Below are 5,159 nucleotides of genomic sequence, written 5' to 3' on the forward strand. Positions count from 1 at the left end.
ACCTCCATCCACCAACCTGGTACAAAGACCAAGGTACAGACTGAATGCTGGAATGCAGGGCTCCTCCAAAGCCTTCATTCTCCCCCTTAACATGACCCTTGCATGTTGCCCTGCACCCAAGAAGCCGGGGGGGGGGGAGTGATGCTCATAATTCCACACACCAGAGACTTACCATTTTAAGGGGCCACAGGCAGTCACCCCAAATCCCCACCCAACCCACTTACTCATAGGAGACTGGAGGCCCAAATTGCTCTAACTTCATTTTTCACCATAATGAGGCAAGATTAGGAAGGGTCTTGTCCCAAGGACACACTTGGGGTCGACCACCAGGGAGAATCCAAAAGTGAGCTTTCAAAGTAAACTGGGACAACAATCTTGTCATTAAAGAAATAGCTCTAAAAATTCTCACGCGAGTGTGCACGTGTGCATTCATGTGCTTGTCTGTTGTGTGTGTACCTGCTGATCTGGGGCCCTTCAGAGAGACTCTCAGGGCCAGGACTGAAGATGCTTGCAAGGAGAATGGCTGAATGTGCAGCTACTTTAGAGGGGGAAGAATGTGCATTCAATTTTACTGGAGAGGCCTCTTACAAACTGAACAGACAGCATGAAAGAGGGATAAATGAACAACACCCCCCCAAAAAAAAGGAGGAGGAGGACTGATGAACATAGAAAAGAGGAAGTTCCAACTAAACAGTAGTATGATTAGGACTTCAACTGTTGAACTGAGAACATGACAGTAAAAGGGGAAAGACAGGAGGCCCATTTCGTCATTTCTGCTCTCAGAAATGAGGAACCACTGCATTCCAGAGGAAAAACACAGGCAGCCTTTTCATGCGTAAAGTTGGAAAAGAAGTATCTCACAAAAATACTTCCCATGAAGCGGAGTAGCTGGAGATGTCAGTGTTGCCCATGTTACAGGAGGACATCTTGTTCTCTACAACATTCCTATGTGGTTAACAGATTCCACACAATTGTTACCGAAAAACACAACTAATCATATTGGGCAAGGGTCACCCAATATTTTCCATAACAAGCTACAGAGTAAATGAATCTCTGCAGGAGTACAGGCTCTACTCCAAAACTGCCACAAAATACTGTGTTACATGCATGTGGCTGCGTTCCAATAAAACTTTATTTACAGAAACAAGTTGGGGGCCAGATTCTGTTCACAGACTGGAAACTGTGCCAGCTGCTGACTGCTAAACTTGGCTTAACATTGGCATGGCTCCAGTCCAGAGCTTTAGAAAAATAACCCTGACTACTTGTCCCCACTCCCAGAGACTGAATTCAGCGGCATGAGGGAAGGCCTGCGCACTGGCCATATAAAGTTCCTTAGGTGTTCACAATTGGCAGGTAAGGCCTTAAGCTCCTGTTTTGGACCAATGTTGTCCATGAGTAAAGAAAATGCTGCATGATTTGCCTTAATCCTTGTGCACCTTGTATGAAACTTTGGGGTTAATACGAACAGATCTACACATCACCAAAATACTCAAGGTTGAGCATGCATGTGTACTTGTGTGTGTCTACACTGAATTTTGTGTTTGTTTGTTTTTGCTTTTGTTTGTATGTGTGCTCAGTCATGTCGGATTCTTTGCAACCTGATGGACAGCAGTCCACCAGGCTCCTCTGTCCATGAGATTTCCCAGGCTGGAATTTTGGAATGGATAGCCATTTCCTTCTTCAGGGGATGCTCTTGACCCAGCATCGAACCCACGTCTCCTGCACTTGCAGGTGGATTCTTTCCCACAAAGCCACATGGGAAGCCTAAAGGGCATGTTGCCTCCCCGGGTGTATCTAGAGTAAGTGCAATCTCTTAATTTTAGCCTAAAAACTGAATATTCATAATCAAGAGCAATGAAAAATAAAACACTTCTTTTCACAAAACATGAGGTCAATGAGCTATTGTAATGTGTATTCTAAGGAGAAACCACCCAAAGCCAGGGAGTGGACTGCTCTAGGCTCCCTGGGAGTGGACCTTTAGGAGTTAAGTCTCTCAAACTTTCAACTGTGTATGGACTCAACTGTCTTCCAAAGAGAGAAAAGATAAGCTTCTCTTTCTCATTTGTCTCCTAGTAGCTTATCAGGACTCCTTCTACCTCTGCTCTTCTACATCGGGAATACATGCAGAATTCACCCTGGCTGTCAACATTCGAACTTCTCAGCCGATAGGAAGACAGCTTAGGCTATAAATGCAAACCAGGGATTAAAAGAAAGAAAGAAAGAAAGGAAGGAAGGAAAGAAGGAAGGAAGGAAGAAGGAGAGGAAAGAAGAAAGGAAGGAAGGAAGGAAGAAAAGAAAGGAAGGAAGAAAAAAGAAAGGGAAAAAAGGAGGAAAGGAAACGCAAATACTAATATGTGTGTTCTTAGGTTTCTCAGTGTGGACATTTGGGCCTAGTGGGGTCAGGGTAGAGGGCCTGGAGCAATTCTGACACTGCAAAATGTTTGACAGCAATGCTGACCTCCACACACTACATGGCAGTAGCACTCACATTCCAGCTGGGACAATAAAAAGGGGTCCAGGGGATTCCCTGGTGGTCCAGTGTTTATGACTTCATCTTCCAACTCACGAAGCACAGGTTTGATCCCTGGGGAACTAAGATCCCACATGAGACACACAGTGCAGCCCTCCCCTGGACTCCCTGCTTCAAAAGTGTCTAGACATTGTTAAATTGGGTCCAGATCACCCAGACTGAGGTTTAAAAGAGCTACCCAAGGGACTAAATAGAGACAACAGGGACACAGGATGAAAAAAAAAAAAAAAGAGCCAACACTGGTCACATTTTTTTTTTTTTGGTGGGCGAGGAAGTTGATAAAGAGGAACAGTGATCATAAGTTGCAGGTATAGATTGGCTTTTCATTAATCATCTTTCCGTACTTTGACCTGGGGAAGGGGGGACAATCCACTCCAGTATTCTTGCCTTAAGAATTCCACTGCTGGGCATACACACCGAGGAAACCAGAATTGAAAGAGACGCATATACCCCAATGTTCATCGCAGCACTGTTTAGAATAGCTAGGACATGGAAGCAACCTAGATGTCCATCAGCAGACGAATGGATAAGGAAGCTGTGGTACGTATACACAATGGAATAGTATTCAGAAATTAAAAAGAATACATTTGAATCAGTTCTATTGAGATGGATGAACCTGGAGCCCATTATACAGAGTGAAGTAAGCCAGAAAGAAAAACAATACAGTATACTAATGCATATGTATGGAATTTCAAAGATGGTGACGAAACCCTATATGCGAGACAGAATAAGAGACACCGATGCATAGAACAGTCTTATGGACTCTGAGGGAGAAGGTGAGGGTGGGACGTTCTGAGAGAACAGCATTGAAACATGTATATTATTATATGTGAAACAGAATGCCAACCCAGGTTTGATGCATGAGACAAAGGCTCAGGGCTGGGACAATGAGATGACCCAGAGGGATGGGGTGGGGAGGGAGGTGGGAGGGGGGTTCAAGATGGGGGAACGCATGTGGACCCATGGCTGATTCATGTCAATGTATGGCAAAAACCACTACAATATTGTAAAGTAATTAGCTCCCAACTAAAATAAATAAATTTATTACAAAAAAAAAAAAAAAAGAATTCCATGGACAGAAGAGCCAGGTGGGCCCTAATGGGATCGTACTTTGTTTGCTCCCATGTGCATTCATTATGTAAATCAAAACATTTCTTTTTCTTCAACTATGTGATTCTGCAAAAATCAAAACACACTAACCAACGCCCAAGTCATCCCTGTGGTGTACTGAAGGAAGACAAGCCAGCTTAGATACATGATGGACTAAAATCCCACTACCTAAGTCTCCATCCGTAAGAGGAACAGCCATCCAAACAAAATGCTTTAAGGGCACTTCCTTGGCAGTCAGTGGTTAAGACCATGCTTTCACTACAGGGGGCACAGGTTCCATCTCTGGTCAGGGAACTAAGATTCTGCATGCCATGAGTCATGCCCCACCTCCAACAAAGTTTTAAAACAAAATTATAAGCACTTCTTTTTAAGTTAAAAAAAGGTAAAAACTCCTTTATTCAGAAGACATGGGCAGACTGTAAAGAATGGTCTTTCAGGAGGCACCAGATAATGGCTCCTTCAAAGGAATAGTATATTTAGACAGGACATCCTGGCAGATGCTCTTATCATTCAGTAAAGCAGAGATCTTCCTCATCTCATTCACTGTGTAAGAAGAAAAAAAAAAAATCAAGACAACATCTGGAAATCCGGGGTACCCGGCCCTGCATCCATGCCCTCAAAGAAATTCTGGCTTCCAAAGTCTTGCTTTCTGCAGAGAAAAGCAAGGAGGCTGGTGATATTGACAGTGGAAGAATAAAAAAGACGAAAGTTTTCAGGTGTGAGGATCTCTCTTTTCTTCAAAATTCAGGGTTGGATAGGACTATTTCAATGGGTGGGAGCTGCTTCCTTGAAAAAAGCACTTTGTGCTTCATTCCACTCCCATAAAAATCCTCACCTAAGCCTTGACTCCTACCTCTGGGACAACGAACCCTACAACACTAAGTGGTGAGGGTCCATGAAAGTGAAAAGATGCCCTGTCCTGCAACATTGCAGTTCATTTGTCTTAGTTGAAAACACAAGCTACATGGCAGACAGACCCAAGTCTAAAGGCCAAATTCAACCACAAACCATGCATGATCCTGGGTAGGTAACTATATTTCTCTGTGCAGTGGGGCCTTACCTTGAAGGTTACTATATATTTTATTTTATTTTATTTTATTTTTTTATAAATTTATTTATTTTATTTAGGGGCTAATTACTTTACAATATTGTAATAGTTTTTGCCATACATTGACATGAATCAGCCATGGGTTTACATGTGTTCCCCTTCCTGGACCCCCCACCCACCTCCCTCCCCATCCCATCCCTCTGGGTCATCCCATTGCCCCGGCCCTGAGTGTATATTTTTATATTTATATTTTATATTTCTAAGGAAATGACACCCCACTCCAGTATTCTTGCCTGGAAAGTCCCATGGACAGAGGAGCCTGGGGGCTACAGACCATGGGGCTGCAAAGAGTCAGACAGGACTGAGCAACTAAACAACAACATGGGCAAGTGGCTCAGGCCTCTCACTCTTTCTTTATGCTCTGGGTCAGGGTCTCTGAACGTTAGCACTACTGCCATTACAGCTGGATAA

General features: G+C 43.6%; 1 non-coding gene across 1 annotated transcript; it reads right to left on the reverse strand.

Annotated features, from left to right (window-relative positions):
- Positions 1–3,694: 3,694 nt before the first annotated feature.
- On the reverse strand, positions 3,695–3,841 carry LOC145537875 (small nucleolar RNA SNORA79). Its single transcript, XR_014076470.1, has one exon. It is a non-coding gene; the product is annotated as a small nucleolar RNA SNORA79 (small nucleolar RNA).
- Between the last annotated feature and the right edge of the window lie 1,318 nt (positions 3,842–5,159).

The sequence above is a fragment of the Giraffa tippelskirchi genome, chromosome Y, assembly GCF_054371585.1.
Source record: "Giraffa tippelskirchi isolate mGirTip1 chromosome Y, T2T-mGirTip1v1.2.pri, whole genome shotgun sequence".
NCBI classification, from domain to species: Eukaryota; Metazoa; Chordata; class Mammalia; order Artiodactyla; family Giraffidae; genus Giraffa; species Giraffa tippelskirchi.